General features: G+C 40.4%; 1 long non-coding RNA gene across 7 annotated transcripts in view; it reads right to left on the bottom strand.

Moving 5' to 3' along the window:
• Positions 1-634: 634 nt before the first annotated feature.
• Positions 635-17,859, bottom strand: part of LOC118247853 (uncharacterized) — a 34,766-nt gene continuing 17,541 nt past the window's right edge. For 3 of the 7 annotated variants that reach the window (XR_004778592.2, XR_004778593.2, XR_004778595.2), the window contains exons 4-6: positions 14,731-14,831; positions 5,531-5,667; positions 4,125-5,421 (exon numbers count right to left, since the gene is read on the bottom strand). This is a non-coding gene — a long non-coding RNA (uncharacterized LOC118247853). Of the gene's footprint in view, positions 1,004-1,084; positions 5,422-5,530; positions 5,668-14,730; positions 14,832-16,873; positions 16,997-17,859 lie in introns of those variants that run through there. The other 4 variants (XR_007707833.1, XR_004778591.2, XR_007707832.1 and 1 more) reach the window with 3 other exon arrangements.

Raw genomic sequence — 17,859 nt, 5'->3', positions numbered from 1 at the left:
CAGCGAGGTCAGTAAACTTGGGGATGTACTAAAAAGCACCGTTCCATTTTTCCCATTTTCTCCTGAAGGAATCTATGGATACAATTGCATGGACAGTTAGTTGAAAAACAGGCTTAAGGAAAGCAACAACATTTTTCTGGCACAATATTCAGGAAGTTTTGGCTTGGCTATTTAGAAAGGCTGTTAGTTTTTTCACTTTGCTGCATGGAAACTGTGTATGGCTGCTATTTTTCATGGCCCAACATGTTCTTATGCCCTTGCATAAAAGTCTTATACTGCAGCAACATTGCCACCACTTCTAAAACAGGCAGCATAATGCAGTCCTGACCATAGGAGCTCGTATCTATTACAAAAATCAAACTGCATGTTTTTTCAGGTGCTACCATCTTGGAAACAAGGCACATGGGGACCCAAAAATGTGTTTCAGGACTTAACATGAGGCCTACAATTAGAATTTTTTATTGAATCTCGTTATTGCAAACTGCTTTCAACTGAAGTGTGCATTTGTTTAAACACCTTCAAACCCAAATTTGCTCTGACCATTGAAGTTATATTTTCAGAGTCAGTAGAAGAAAATAGTGCAGTTTAATTGGCAATGTTATTTCTTGTGACTGAAACACTTTATTTAAATCAGTAACATTTTGCAAAGATGAACGTTTTAAAATACACTGCAAACATTTTAAGTGTGCAGGATAAAGTTTCTTAGTGGAAGCGTGTTGTGCTGTACATGAGCAATGTAACACTTACACCCCAACCCAAGTGCACATGGAAAAATATGGATGGTGCAATTCAGAGTTCCTGCGTAACTCAGACAAGTTGCCCGAGGTCTGTTTTCCAGCATTATCTAGCACATGTATCTTCAGTTGTCTCCAGATGGATTTAAGTCTGATAGCTGAAGCACCTCGGTAGCTGAAATTTTAAAGGAGTTTGAAGAAATCATGCAGGCTTTTTATAAAACTCTCCTGGCTCCTTTGAAAATGAGCCTTCAGTTCCTAGTTTTCCCCTGCAAAATGGGAGCAGTGACATTTCCTGTTCTCTGAAATTTGCCTACATATTTTGCATGTTAATACAACATTTAACCCACCTTGTCTGTACTCTCCAGGTGTTACTCCAGTTTGCATGGCACAATGCAGACCAGTCTGCACAGGATGGTGCCAAGCTCCCAGCTGTCGTCTCGAGAACCTCATGGTTGCAGAAGAACAGGTTGCAGGAGAACTGGCACTGCAGCTACTCCTGCAATGTCTCTCAGTGTCAGATCAGAGAACTGATGTGTTGCTGTGAGCTGGAAAAAGACTTCTGGCATGTCCAAGGATGTCGGTGAGACACAGTCCAGCCCCAATATTCATGTGGGGACTCCTTTTCCATTAGATCATGACAGTTTAAGCATTAAGTGCAGAAAGAGAATTAGGTGTTAGGAAATTCTGAATGCTGTCTAGTTCTGGGTTTGACCAGAGCATACAATGCATACATGCGCGCACACATGTTGAATTACTAATTTTCTGTATTACAACACTTCTCAGATTAACACCAGGAAATTTCAAAAAATATCAAAACTAGGACTCCTTAAAATGAAGTCAAAATACCTTGTCTTGGATCTTCATAGGTTTTCTTGGGAGTTTTATCTAAATCACTCATATTTATCAATTGTCAAACTTTTGTACATGTTTTGCAGTCATTATTAGATGAAGAATGGGTTAGAATTGCACAATGATATTAATTTTAGAGATAAAACTTAGTAGCACAATGTGCATCTGATCTGAAATCATAGAATCACAGAATGCTTTGTGTTATCATAGTATATCATAGAATATCATAGAATGTCTTGGGTTGGAAGGGACCTTAAAGATCATCTAATTCCAACCACCCCGCCATGAGCAGGGACACCTTCCACTAGACCAGGTTGCTCAAAGCCCCATCCAACCTGGCTAATCTGTAGCTCTAGGCTGGAATATGTTGAAATTTGCTAACTCAAGACCTGAGTTCAAATAATACACAACTCTTCATGTAGTCATAGTTATATATACCAAACCTACTGTATCAGCAGTGTATGTTATAAATGTAATATTGACATATTAGGGAGTACAGCAAACAGTAGAATGTCCTTGAGAAAGGCTGAGTATAAAGGAAAGAAGAGATCACCTTTGCCCCAATGGGAAGACTCATAACAAATGGCAGATGTCGGGAATGTGGGTTAGTGACAGACAAGAGCCAACAGCCAATGCTGCTTTCTTTCAGCACATCCTCAATATGTCCCTCAAGCCTCCCTCACACTGCCTCCTGGCAGGGTACAATGTAGACATTTGTGGTGTCTCCTTTCTCTTAGGGAGGGCAGGTTAGAAATAAAATCAGTGTTCCTCTGGGATGCCTCCAAGGGTGTAATCTCTTTCACAGTTTACCAAATTATAAGACTGATGGCCTCTCCTTAGGCATCACGCCAGGAGACCTCACCACCAGGACTTTTCTCTTTTTCATCCACTTGTCACTGATTTTCTACAGGTTTCATTGTGATCTTCTCTGCTAGACCCTCCTAAGCAATGTCAAAGGGTTCCATTCCTCCCTGTGTTCAACATGGGGTCAGGCCCAGCCCAAACATCATGGCTAATCCCACAGTATTACGAGATCCTAGGTAGCATTTATGCAACATTTGCTACTTCCAACCCAGCCGCATGGACTAGAGCACAATGTCTGTGATGATTTTGGCAGGAAGAATAAAAATACATGAACCTTTTCTGTAATGGTGTTGGCATATCTGTATTTGTTACCTTTGTCCTGCAACAGTAAGGAACTTCCCTCTTTTATTCACTGTTCTTAGCAAATATTGACCAGAGTGATCAATGAGTAGAAACGCCTTTCCAGTGTAAATCAGGCATGAGCTGGTTCAATGTTTTAAGAAGTCCCTCTGCCTACTCTAGTCCCTTATCCTGAATACTTATGTTCATTGCTTTCACCGTGAAGAAACAACATGCAGGAGGTCAGGGTAGGTATGAGAGGAGAGAGAAAATTCCTTGGCAGCCAAGGTGCAAAAATGAGTAACTCCGTAGTAAGTCCTGCAGGTCTTTAAAGTGGCTTCACATATCCTTTTCTGCCTCTTCCCCCCTCCACCATGTGTAGTGATTGCTTACCAAAATTTAGTTCTCAGAATCCTTCCAGTTTCTCTCTCTATCCTTGACCATGTTGGTGGCTCATTGGTAGGTTCCACTGACATAGTCCTAAATGAAGTAGGGACTTCACTCTCAAGACAAGGATCCCAGAACTGCCCTGAGCATCTAATCCCACAGGAAAGCCTCTTGCAGCACCTCCAGACGGAAAACTACCTCCCTGAGAAAAGACAAGATGGCTCTGCACACATGACCCACAAGCACAACTGCGTCTTTGCCCTGAGAAGTTATTGCTAGGTCACATCTGATTTGTTACCTATTATCTATCCTAAATCTTTATAAACTCAATGGCATCCAAGTATTTCCCTCCTGCTGATTATGCAGTTAGGATGATTTTCCCTGAGATATATTAGTTCGTGTGTTAGGTTTTTTTTCTCAGTTGAATCTAATTGTGCTGTTTCCTGCCTGTATTTCCAACCCTGAAAGTCCCTTTGGAGAAAGGATTTCTCTGTCCTCACCGCTGTACACGTGAGGAAGACTAAGCAATCGCCCAGGGCAGAAAAACAGGAAGGAGAAAAGTAATAAAGGTTCTCAGTTCTCAGGTCCCATTGATTTCATATGCACTGAGAGGTCTGCAGTGGGAAATCAGCACCATGCAGGCATGTGAAACACAACTGATCCCTGAGACAGAGAGGGAGACAGGAGAGCTGGTAACGTTACCAACCTCCAGTAATTTAAGAATTGTTTTGTTAACTACTTCAACATGTTGGGCTTTTATATTAAAAAAAAAAAAATCCTTTTATAGTGTAAATAAAGTCATTAAATAAAATCAGGATCAGTTATAATCCCTACAGATTTCTCTCCGACTCACTATATGGCTGTTTACCATTAGCATTTGTTTCCAATCTTTTATTCAGTTTTCACTCCACATAATAAAGTTCATGTCCAAGTAAGACACTCCAAATGTTAATAACAAAGAATTTACCAAGTGCTCCAATCAAGTGAGTATTAGAGTGAAACCATCCAGACACTGAAGTGACCTGCTTTAATATTTCTTTCACACACACATACATGCACAATTCTTTTTACACATTTCACGTCACTTTGTTGCTCTGGCATTACATTTTTGGCAAGCCAGTGACATATTATTAAAAAAAAAATACTCTGACATTTTATCCAATAAGAATGAATTAAAGAATATTGTTGCTTTTGGTCAGGATCAGTGCATCTTATAATTTGCAAGATAAATGTCAATAAAAAGTACATAATTCCTGTAATTTATCAAATTTTGAAAATTTTAATTGGCTGTACCCAAGACAGTGAAAAAGAATTATACAATTGTTCTTCACACAAGAGGTGTTTACAGCTTGTAGTAATTATTCCCTTCCGAGATTCCCAGAACACTTCAGAAGATCATTGAAACCAAGATCATGAAACCAAGTTACTGTATGGTGTTAAGAAATTCAGGAAGCCTTACAGCTATTTAGGGTTCTTTAGGCTACAACTTTGTAAAACATGGTCCAAAATTAGAACATGCTGATAAAGATGTTCTCCCAGACTCCTGAGTCTTTGAGGAGAGCCTGGGTTATTTTCCAGCTGCGCACCAATATATATATGAATTTTCCAGATTAGGTCAGCTTCACTTTGAAAAATGAGTAGAGCTCAAGAGCTCTGAATAAGTTTTGTTCTGTGATTTTTGCCATATTCCGAAGTTTACCGGGTAGAAATCCCCACACATCAAAACCAAGAAAATGTTCCCATGAACTCCTGTGAAGACTGAATTTTTGGCAGCTCTGCTGAAACCTAAAACAAGCGTGAGAGAGCTACAATCGACAAAAATTATTCATCAACATTTTCACTATATATGGATGTGTTTTATTTATATGAATATTTTATATGTGTTACGATCTATGAGCTGTTTGCCTGTTATTCATCATCAAAGAATCTCTGGGCATGCACCAGGATTTTAGTGTCCATTTTCTTGTAGCCTTACTTCAGAAGTGCTTATTTCCTACTGATCTTGCTTTCCTGAGGGCTGTAAGCACTCCCCACCACTGAGCACGAGACCACTGGTCATGAAAAACGCAGAAATAGTGTCGTGCTTGTGGCATGTCTGCTGATCTGAGTAATGTGAATTAAAAAACCCTGATACGGTCCTAATGCTACCATGTTAGCTTGAATAAAACCAAATCAGATTATACTAGGCCACCTGAATTCAATTCTGTTATCAATCAGAGGGGGAAATCGTAGATAAAATAGCAGTAGAAGATACTTTTCTTTAGAAAAAAAGATATTTACAGAGGCTCTATATTCTTTGCAAAACCTGTAAGAAGAGAGAAAGAGATTTAAAGTAATCTAGTAATTATAAATATGTTTGTCCCCATTACACTTATCCACATTTCCATAATTCTGATGAGGTAAGAAATACTTACAAGAAGTGCCAACACATGCCAAGGTGGCACGAAGGGGCTCATCGCAAAGGATGGACAAGCCTTTGTTCATCTCATTCGTCTTCACCGTGTCTGTCTCCAACCTTCCCTTCAGCTCCTCACCTCTGAGTCTCTTCCCCCTCAACCAAAGAAAGAAAAATGTGCAGATGGGTCTCATAGCTCTGTGTGAATGGTGCCTTTGTGAATATTTGGGCTTCAGGAATGAGAGACAAAGTTGATAATGTCCAGCTCCCAAAGTACTCCAGAGGCACCTCTCTGACAGAGTTATTGTTGCCCCAAATGAACCTTCCAAAGATTGTATTAATCAGAGATTTCTATATCCCACCACCACCACCAAGATGGGGGGGAAATAAAGGAATGGCAAAAACTCTTCCAAACGTTTTGCACGTAACTGATGATCCTGTTAGCAAGCTGGAGTACTGTTCTCAGAGTTACCCCTGGAGCATTCCCGGCCTGCAACGTAAACCGAGGTAATCGTGTGCAATAACAGTCAGGAGGAAAAAACAAGTCATTCCCACAAGAGACCATCCATAGCCACAGGAAAACGATACAACACTGTAAGTAAATAACTAACTGGAGGGGGCTGACAGTCTTCTTTTGGCTAACAGGAGGGGATGCACATTTGGATTCAAATTGACAGCCGCTTCTGGGATGGAAGGCCTTTCATTCGTGGCGCTGAGTATGATGGATCAGTACCAGCATAAAATTTGCAGATCCAAGGCTACATGCACTAATAGCTGCTTCTGGGAGGATTTTAGAAATTCAAGAAGAGAAGGAAAAATGTTATCATGTAGGAAGGGAAATTCTGAGAGTGTAAGACATCTGGCTTGTCAGTAGACTCTGTCTGGAGAGAGGAAGGAAACTAGCATGTGAGGTGCAAAACATCTCTTAACTGTAGAGTTTCAGAGCAATATTCTCCTGGATGTGCCTCTGTTCCTATGTTTAGGTTTCTTATTTAACCCACAGACTATTTGGCCAGTGCTGTTCCAGTGCTATGTGTAATGCAGAAATATTTGAAATGAAGAGCAATTAGGGTTACCGCAACATTAAGGCTCAAGCATTTAGAAGGCAGGACCCTTTTAAAGTCAGGCTTTGCTAAAAACAGCACCTTCTATTTTTCAGTTTTTACATCTCGGAGCTGGCTGTTCACACTGCTGGCACATGGTGGGGTAATCACAGCAACAGGGAGTGGTATTGCCATATGGGCCAAGTGGAGCTAGGCTGATTTTCCCCACCTGAGAATGTGATCCATAATCTTTCACAGGTGGATTTGGCCAAAACTAGGACGTAGCAAGGTGAGCACAAATAAAAAGTGATGGTAGAAAAGTTACTGTGGCCTCTTCTGCACACAGTGAAAAATCCCCATCAAACCTTTGCAGTTCCTTTCACCTCTTTCTCTTTTATTTTTATTTTTATTTTTATTTTTATTTTTATTTTTATTTTTATGTTTATTCTTATTTTTATTTTTATTTTTATTTCTCCCTCTGCATGTATTTGATGACTGGGTACATTGCTCATTCCTGCTCGCATGGTATCAATGCACCATTTTTGCAGATGTTCAGGTTCCTGACAGCTCAGGGTCCCTGCTGCAATGGAGACCTCTCTTCCCCTTATTCTGCTGAAGGAAAACCATTCCCTACAACTATTTTCCTCACATATGAAGACCAGACCTGGGGCACCGCTACCCCCAGGCTATCATGTTTAACTAGTTGCAAGTGGGGGAATTTTCCAGTGGTCCAGCCAAGCAAATGCTTATGAGGACGCAGAGCATACACAGGGCCTGTACGTATGCACAGAGGGGATGATCTAAAAGTTTCCTGTTACTGCAGTACAGCTACTAAATGTAAATTGACAGAATGCAAAGAATATTATCATGGAAACATCAGCAAGCAGAGTAGCCTGTGGGAAAACATCACAGGAAAAGGAAAAAAGAGTTCCCCTCCACATTTGGAAATTTGGATGAAGTGCTAAGCTGCAGGGGTTGGATCTTGAACTAAATGTCAGTGCTTTGGGGTCAGTGACCTTACCTCTACAGTACTTTATTGGTAGTGTGATAGATAATTTATAGCTTTAAAAAATGCTGGAAGGACATACTCTTTCATGGAACATATGGTTTGGATTTGTACTATGTCCATTACTCTTGTTTCTGACAGTCTGTAATAAGTCTATATAAATTTGTTACTAAATTACTATTTCTAATAGATATACAGTATTTCCATTATTCGACAATATTATTGTCACAGGGATACATACGTCAAGTCCAAAAGCTCTTATGAAATGTGTGACTATGTGCCAGGATTTCACTTTGACATGCAAGCTTTAATTTTAAATATAGTCATATAAGCAATAAAGGTTCAACAATTCTGCTTGAATTCCTTCTAATAATAGCCTTTTTTATTTCCTTCTTTTAAATAAAATTGACACTGACAGCATATTGGCAGGGTTAAAACAATCCTGTTATTACAAGCCTTTAATCACAATAAAAAGGAAACAATGTATTTTTTTGAAAATATTCCTTTGAAGCATTACTGTCTGATTACCTCATAATTTCTTTATCTCTCAGCTAGTCCCTGCCAAGCCTGTGTTTCATTCCTCTATCCGTGAAGAATGACATTTTTTCCCCAAATAGAAGAAGAATTTCTTTCAGTGGCTGATAATTTCCTTCCTATTTCTGATATTCCAGCAAGAATCACCAAGAGTGATTTATCAAGGGAAATAAGTTTTAATTATTTTGATAACTTTCTTCAATATTAAAACAATCTGTAAGTTTCTGCCTGTTGTTTAGCAGAATGTGACTGTATAAGCAATAACTAGCCATTTCTTTCATGTTGGCAACACTGAGTTCCTGTGGCCAGAGAATTTAGTGCCTGAGTCAGCTCCCAGCTAAGTCAACAGAGTTTTGCCATCAGCTTCCACGGGAAAAGGTTCAGGTTCCAGGTAAGGAACAGCTGAAAGGTCTGTTGGTCTGTTTTTTGCACTTTTTTTTTTTTTTTTTAACTGAAAGCTAATTCTTTCATGAGATTCAGGGAAAATTATGCAAAAGCTTTTGTTTCTTTCATTATTCTGTCCTAGCAGCAAAGGGTCACTGCTGAGATGTTATGTCTAGTAGAGACTGCCAAGGTTTGTCATTAAGCACGATCACTTGGGAATGTTCCAAACACTAACACTTTTATATCCAAGATAATGATATTTTCAGTCAAGTGATATGCACTTTTTGCCAAACCCAAGCAATGCAAATGCAACGTCTCTTTGGTCATATTGGCGGGGCCTGTATTGCGTGGCAGGTGTCCTCCACAGCTTTGGTCCCCTGAGAGGTTGCTCTGGGGCCCTCCTGGAGCATTTTGGGGCTCCCTCTTGACTTTGAGCCTGGGTTTCCTCTGCAAAGCTAGCCAGGATTGCCTGGAAATGGTGCACATCTGAGTCTTGTCCCAGCAGGAGAAACACTCCTGGATCCCACATTGCAGAGGAAGAATTTATCATTGCCTATTCCCATTATTCTGTCTCTCTGTTCATCTTATGACAAACCACAACAACAGAACTAGCAAATGTTCTGTTTGCCATTTTTTGTTCTGCATCTTTCAAACATAGTTTGCTATTTTCATTTTTCAAAAATCAAGGCCTATTATGTGGCTGTTCTATTTCCAAGCCAAGTGTTAACTCCAAATTTACCTGTGCAAAAGAGACATTACAAACATAATTACTCATCCTATTGCCATTGGAGATGGGCAATCTCTCATCAGCACACAAAGAAAACAAGAGTATTCTGTTCCAATGTTTGACAGAACTGTGTCTTCTATTAGTAATAAAAATACATCGCACATATAAATTGCATTTTATGCAAAGGTCCCTGTGTGCATTACAAAGGTTGAATTACCATCATCCTTGTTTTACAAATTGCCTACCAGTGTCACAGTGAAAACCATTATATCATTATTCCTTCAGCTAGATCTTTTTAATCACTAGTGGCCTGGGCTGAGCTCAAAATCCAACTCCCACGCAAGTATCAAACTAGTATTTAACCCTCCTCATTGTCCCCTGGTGACACTTCCATGGAAGTAATAGTGATGAGCTTGAACATGTTGCTGAGTGCTGCATATTTGTGAGAGAAGAGCTCTAAGAGCATTGTACGCTCCAGTCTGCCATCCCCATGAGCCACTCCTGGGGTAAACAGTGCATTGCCAGTAAGTTGTGAAAGAACTGCAGGTATCAAGATAGATTGGCTTCAAGAGAGGAGAGGTGGCTCCAGATCATGTATGATTAGGGATCAGGCAACACCTCCTTTAAGTGATAAAGTGCTGCAGAGATCCTGTAAGTCATTCCCTTTTGCATGTGCATCAAAAGGTCTCCTGACCCTTGCATCGCCACAAGAGCAAGCAGTTAGTAAGAAACTCATCCTAGACCAGACTCAAAGAAGGCTCCCTCTTAACCTTGTTCCCGTGAAGGAGAAAAAAACTATTGAATGGTGTTGTTGTGGAAACACTTTACCCAACCATCTGCGGGGCATCCCAGCCCTAGGACTCTGCATGCTTCATATGGACACCAACCTCCTGCAAGATGGATCTGCTTGTGCTGTAAGGCACTCATCTAAGGCAGCGTGAATCCCAAGGTAGGATTTCCTTACCACCTCACTGTCCTCCAGAAAGTGAGTGCATATTTGCTGGAACATGTTGGAAAGAAAGTACTGCTGTGTCAGAAGTGGTGGCTCGGCCTGCTCTTCCTACCCAGGCCTGCTCTTCCTTCCCACCTGTATGTGGAGGCCATTTTCCACACATGTCCATGAGGACAACCCAGCCCTATGTAACTCCATGCTCCCCACAAAGCCAACGTCAGTGTACCTTGTATTATACCTGCTATGGACTCTGACTTTATGCAAGAGAGGAACCAAAACCCCTGATATAGACCTCACAGGAGTTCGGAGACAAAAGCAATTATTAGATCGGCAAGTCTGACTTCTGCTAGTTCATAAGATAGAGGATGTCACAAATCCTTTTCCATTCTTTAGGAACAAAGACTGAATAAACTAAGTTATTTCAGACTTCAGGTAGCTTAACCATATGCTGCTACAAGCAAAGAACAGGAGAGGATGAGATGCCCAGGATCTGGAGACTCAAGAGATGAGAGATGCCAAAACAGCTCCAGCTTTCATCATTTTGCCTGATGAAAAGCAAGGAAGAAAACCATTGTGAAAAGCTCCTCGTGAAACAGGCCAAGCCTCCTGCTCGCTTCAGAGAAGACCTGGCAGTGCTAGGACCAGCTTCATCAGAGTACACCAAAACCATGTGGATGCTTACAGTATTTGCAGTGGTACTGAGCAAAAGAGAAAGTTGCAGAAAAGACAGAACTTTTTCTTTTGAACCTTGCTAACCTCCTGTGCTAAGACCCCCATTCGAGCCATTCAGACATGCTCAGGTACTTGTTGGCACAGGTTATATGTTTTTTACCTTTTCTTAGTGTTTCTACATATTTCTGGAGAAATATGTTCTCAGTATTAGCTGAGTTTCCAGTTCACTGGGAATATAGAAATAGCCTCATCTCAAATGGGTGGATCTTGCAGTACTGAGAGAGACATTCCCCTTCTTTCTTCCTTAAAATGCATAGACATTTCTTTTTTCGTATGCATTTAAATTACAGCACTAAAAGCATCAATTAGCATCATTATTTATTATTTTTTTTAGGAAAAATCCATATTTTTCACCAGCATGCCTGGTGCATACCCCCTGCCCAGGGATACGTATATAATAGTTTTGTCTCCTACGGAATTTACTTCAGCTCTGATGAGTTTGAGAAATCACGTATATGAACTCTAGTAGAAAAGTCCAATATCTGGTCTTATCAATTTTAATCTCAAGAGGAGTAGCCAATAAGTAAGCACTAGAAATAAATATAATAATAATAATGTATTTTGAGAATTTCAGTGGGATAACATGTTTGAAGAAAGTATGTAAGAGCTGCTATCTTTAGGTGTTAAAAATACTTTGCAATGTCTTTTGTGGGGTGATCATTTCATGCTACTTGGCTTTTCAATAGTTTGCTTTTTCACAGCTCTATGTGTTTTCCTAGTAAGAGGTTTATCCCCTTATGAATCCCAACTCCAGTCATTTAGAATCTTAGCACTTAACTTACTGAAGCTTGACCCAGCTGTTGACTGCCTTTGCTCAAGAGGAGCCAGGTAACAGCACTTGGGGAAGGATGCAAAGCCCCAGACTGAGCTCCCGTGTCTTTACACAGACCTGCAGTTGCCTTCATTGCACCTACCTGAAAGGAAGGGCAGGTGGGAGGCAAAACTGCTTATAGGAGGGCAGGAGCTGAGGCATAGGATGCATTCATGCATCCTTTGGTGGTGAGGGAAAAGGAATCAGAAGGCCTGGATTTGTCCCACCTCTGGCTATATCACCTCTCCTTTCACTCCAGGAGCACAGACAATGATAAACAAATCCTTTTCTCCCTCCTCTTCCCTGCCAGTGTACACCACGTCATTTTGCTAAGCACCTGCCTTTGTGACTGCAGCCGTGCTCATTTTGGGGACACCTCCACACAGACCACAGCAGCAGCAACATCACTTTCACCTGTGTCATGGCCAGTCCTCAGAGGTTGCAAGCCATACATAGTGGCCAGTTTGTTTTTCCTAAAGGTTTTCACCCTATTCCTACTTTGAATTCACCTAGTATCAACTTTCAGGCTTTATACTCTGCTATGCCTTCATCTGCAAGGCATTCCACTGCCAGCTTTACTGGCGTTCCCCTGGGAATTGAGTGTTTGCCCCTTTCCAGGGTCCCCAGCAGCTGTTGGACAAGTGATAAAAGGGAAGTAAAATATTGGCCAACAATGTAAGTATATAAAAGAATAACCAAAACACCTTGGAAATCTGGGTAGAATTATTTCATACACATAAAGGATCTTATTTTGATATTTCTGTTTTAGATGTATTTATTTTTTAAGAACACCTGTGATTTCCACATCTGGAGTTTAGCAGGATGAGAGGTTTGGGTCCCTCTCTGTAAAATCAACTGAAGCTGCAAAACAGATCCAGATACCAGTGGCTGTGTGACTCAAGGACTGATAACTAGAGGCATTGGATTTACATTGAAGGCCTTCCTTGAAGCCTGTTTCTGTCCAGAACTGAGCTAATGCCGTTGTTGTATGATGGCTCACAGGCATGCCGTCTCTGGAGTGCAGGGAAAAATAAATGGTGATGTTTGTTCAGTTTTTGAAGAACTGCTCACGGTCACTATCTAACACCTTTTCAATAACTTCATTGGAGAGAACAAGTATGGAATGAAAATGTTTTTATTCCTCCAGACCAGAGCCGATTATAGCAATAAGTCAGCACGAGGACAATTGCTTTGTGTTGCCTAGGCAAACAAACGTAGAGTAATATTTATTTTGTGTTCATAGACCAGTTTGCATAATCACTGACTAAAACTGTAGATTATATGTCCTACATGTTGATAGACCAGATTCAGGCTAACAAGCTATGGCAAAGACAGTAGCTTGATTTATCTACTACCTGAAATCCTTTTAATTGAAAAGTATGAATAACAAAATGTGTCTCTCCATGAACACTTGTTCAAGTAAGGTTATTAAGGAAATTTGGATGGACATGGTTTCCATGGAAATAAATGAAGGTCTGCCCAAACAGAAAGATTTCTTAGAACCATTTCAGCTCTCTTGAAACTATTGTTAAGAATTAAAAGAAGAAACTGATGAGAATGCTGAAAAAGACAGTTTTGATATTTTCTGAATTAATCCTTTCTGACATTTAATTTTAAAACATTTTCCAAATTCAAAATGAAACAAAACTTAATTATATAAATCAAAATCTTGCAATTAGACAGCTTTTTTTTTTGTCTGTTTGTATGGTTTTTTTTTGTTGTTTGTTTTGTTTTGTTTTGTTTTTTTCCTTACAAAATGAAGGCAAATTTTAAAATCCTAAAACAGCTCTGGGAGATGACATTTTATTCTGAGCATAAATCTAGCACACATGGTTTAGTGACTTTATTTTAGTTACATTCACTCATTTCTGCTTGTGTATTGCAAAGAGTTTAGTGCTTTAGTACTCTTTTAGGAAAGAAAATTTCAAAGTCACATATCTCAGCGTTTCTGAAGTAAATACCCCTGATGTGATGAATGACAAATCACAAACAGGGAATCTGATTTAACACTTGAATTCATTTCTGATTTAGAGAGTAAAGCAAACTATTTAAACAAGTTAATGGGAGAAATGAATTCACGAGAAGTCCGAGGTAATGGAATTTCCCTTTGTGTGTTCCTTGAGCATGTTTTTCTTTGTGACTTACTTGCTTGTATCCATTCATGAAGTAATATTCCATATCTAAATAACTGAGGCAGCCTTTTTCTGAGTATTTCTCAGGCACTTAGAATATATATAGCCTATAATCATTGCAAAATGCCAAGAATTTAACAAGATTAGAAGATGCAATCAGATAATTACACAGATATTAAGTATCTTTACTTGTGTGCTACAATATTTTTTTAAATCTTCATATTTCAAATTTAGAAAATGCCTCAAGGGGAGAAACACATTTTTCAATGAATATTTAACAACATACATAGGGACATTTCAGTTGTCTGAAACATCTTGGGAAGTAGACTGGTCTACACAAAGACTTAAATGAGGAAAGGGAATGAATGAGATGCCACATTTATTCATCATTTTTCTTCACTTCTGTAAAATCCTAAGCACAAGGTAACAGAAAAGAAATGCATCTCATGATTTTCCCTAAAAACAAATTGCTTTGTTTTCCACTAATAGTAACTTTGTCATAACTTCCCACAGAACGATCCAGACTGGCAAAGGCAGTCATAAGTCAGTACAACTTCTACAAGCTGAGGACCTGTCCTGCCTTGATGCTCCAGCCCCTCTCCAGCCCTGCCTAGATGAGCAGATCACCTACACAGTCAGCAGAGAAAGCAGAATGCTTCCCTGTGAAAAAAAAAAATAATAAGAATATTTTTTAAAAAATGAACCTGCAGCTTGGATAGTTGCAGTAGAGACCAAATTGATTGTTCTCTCCAATTGTGTGGGAGATCACATCTGTAACTAACATTTTGCCAAAATTCTCCCTTCCTTCAAAGAGATCTGCAGTGCCAGCAAGGAACTTGACAATATCCCATCACCCAAAACCAGGACTCGCTTGGTGTCCTGTGTCTATATTAATTACCTTCAAGCTGCTTTGTTGCTTCAACCAAAGCAGGCTAGTGTGCCAGGACACTGTTTCTGGTGAACCTGATAAGTGCACAGCAGGAGCACTCTTCCAAATGCCTGCAAGAAACCTTAGTTAGATAGTGCCCAGCTACAGTGACAACAGCCACAAAATGTTCTTATATGGCTATTTTTACTCTTCCACCTGGCAGGACTTCCTATGCTGCCCTCAAACCCACCCTTTTCTTTTTGAGATGTTCTGTTATCTGTCTCTAAAGGAACCATTTGCATGGGGCATTTCAAAACAAAGTGTGAACCATTCCAAGTTACATTTCAAAAATTTTGCATATATCTGTGTTTTGAAAAATAGCCAGTGATACAGCTCAGTTTGCTAGGTAGGTGCCAGGTACCAAGGACTCAGTTTGCAGAGAAAGTGCTTTAAAAAAGTGCTTTTTTCCACAGATTTCAGCCTGAATTAGAGGAGGACGATGCAACTTCTTAAAACGTCTTAAATCAGCCAGCAAAAACAGATAGATGCTTAATAATCAAGTTTGAAAACTTAACACCTCCGCTTTGTCCCATTGTATCTGAAAATAAGGGTAACAATTGTCATCCAGAATACAAGATATTAATTTACTTAACATCTATACGACATTTAAAAGAACAAATAATGGCAAGTTTAAACCATAACAGCCTTTGCAAATGAAGGTTTGGGGGCCTTTCTTTTTTGTTCTTCTTTTGTGCACTTATTTACTGTCATGTACAGTCATTATACAGTGATGCTTACACAGAGAGAAACCAAGCAGAGCATTTTGAAGGGTTCACAAGGTTTGAGAATTTAAAAGAGAATTACTGTCACCATATTTCAAAAGGTCTTATCCCTCCTTTCAGTTAAATTGATGTTTATAAGGTCACATGTAGAGGTTACATGGTCACATGTAGGCCCAAATTAAGTCTTGTATGGCTTAAGGAAGAATGATCTGCCAGGACCTTACAATACCATTGATATAAGCTACACATTTGATATAATTGATATAAGCATTACCTTTTGATGTGAGCTGTGAGTTTCTCTCTGCCCTGACCCACAAAACAAACTTGGATCAAACTAAAATACTGACTGTGACGCTGAGACCAAAGCTGTCCTAGATATCAGTTGACCATCAATTTGCACTGGCACATCTTCCTCAGCAAGCCAAAGTCCCAGAAGCATGCCTGTAGTCTCTGATAACAAAATTGTGATTTTGCTAAGTTGTGTGTTTTCATCTGCTGACTAGGAAAGTGAGAAGAAAGCCCAGCAGATTATGGACAGTAGGGAGCAAGAAGAGGCTGGGAGCTGCTAGAATAGAATAGAGTGGAATGGAATGGAATGGAATGGAATGGAATGGAATGGAATGGAATGGAATAGTTCAGTTGGAAGGGACCTGCAAAGATCGTCAAGTCCAACTGCCTGGCCACCTTAGGACTTAAAGCGTATTGATGAGGACATTGTCTAAATGCCTCTTGAACACCGACAGGCATTGGACATCCACCACCTCGCTAGTAAGCCTGTTCCAGTGCTCGTCCACCCTCATGGTAAGGAAATTTTTACTAATATCTAATCTGTTATGTTTTAGGTCATGCAGTTGCATTCCCAGGTGTTTGTCCATTAAGCTCCAACTGTGCTGACCCTCCTGCTGTGCCTGCCTGCATGCACGTGGAGGGGATAGTATGCATCCTGTCTGCATGAGCAGCATCTCCTGCCAAACCATGGTAGATGTCCTTTCTTCTTCTGTGGAAACAAATGCTCCCAGAGGGGCCATGAGAGACACACACACCCCTGAGATACTCTTAAAGAAAAAAAGTGTACACTACAGGACCTGACTCTGGGAAAGCCACAGGGGAAATCCCAGCAGGGGTTTCTGTCAGTCCCATCAGACGTGTGCAGCCATGGACGTGCCCTGAAAATATCCATACAGACACACAGTGCACTTCTGCTTCTCTTCACGCTCAGAGCAGGCATAGCAGCTTTTGCAGTTTTTCAGCCAATGTTTTTTCCCTTCCAGGTGATGTTTGGCTCAATACAGAGACAAAGGAGAGGGAGGGAAAAGAGAGTGCACTGGGGCTCTCTTTCTGTTTTTAAATAAACCAGACTGGTGAGGTTTCTGTGGCTGATGGGCAAGTACCTGTGTGAGCTCCCATGCATCTGCTCCACGTCCCCTCCTTGGCAGCACAGCCATGCCCAGAGCCTCTCTCAGCAGAGGTCACTGGCATATGTTAATATTGAAGCATGCCCTGGAGATAGATGTCTATGGATGGACAGAACAGGTCAAAATTAGGCTAAGATATGTATAAAAAATTAAAGAACCCATGTCTCTGGGAGCCTGTACCCCAGTCCTTAATTATTTATTGTAATAGATGCAGCTGCCCTCTCCTGCTGCCACAATCTGTGCTTAAACTGCCCTCACACCCTGTTGGAGGTAATTTAAAGCCCTGGAGGCGTCTCCACGGATGCTGTGGCTATGGGGCAAGATGCTCTGGCAGGTGGGACCCTCCTTAGGGGCCACAGGAATCCCTTGCAGACACAATCCTTCCCACAGACCCTTTCCCCCTACCATCTCTGTGCACCCTGCAGCTGGTGGGACACTCCAGACCTTGCTGGAGCCCTGTGCCCATCCATGGCTTTCTCCTGTCTGGATCACTCATAGGGCTGCTTTACTTCTTTCAGATTTGGTGTGCCTGCTGCAGAAAAAAAAGTCATGCTGCGAGACTGCATGAAGGAATTTGGACTATTTCTGCCTTGTATTTGGGCACTGAGATTATATTTGCCTGTAATCAGAAACATTACCTTCTCCTCCCCCCAATAAAATGATTCTTCTAATATTTAAGTTCCAAGACCATACACTGTGTTTATAAGCCTCGGGCCCTGAAGTAAAATCAGATTGAGTTTCCCTCAGGTAAGTACTTCCAGACACTTTATCTGCTATATCATTACAACTATACTCTATTTGTTACTGTACTATGTAACACAATACTTGCATTATATTCCACATGAAAAGCTGTTTCTGCAGCATCTTGTCATCATTTCACAAACGCGGCTTTGAAGCCGTTTTGAATTCTGAATTCGGTGCATAACAGCTAAGGCTCAAGTGCACAACATCGTATTATTTAC

This window comes from Cygnus atratus, chromosome 2, assembly GCF_013377495.2.
Source record: "Cygnus atratus isolate AKBS03 ecotype Queensland, Australia chromosome 2, CAtr_DNAZoo_HiC_assembly, whole genome shotgun sequence".
In the NCBI taxonomy this organism is placed as follows: Eukaryota; Metazoa; Chordata; class Aves; order Anseriformes; family Anatidae; genus Cygnus; species Cygnus atratus.
Note: the sequence above shows the minus strand (reverse complement) of the source record. Positions and strands in the feature narration are given on the sequence as shown.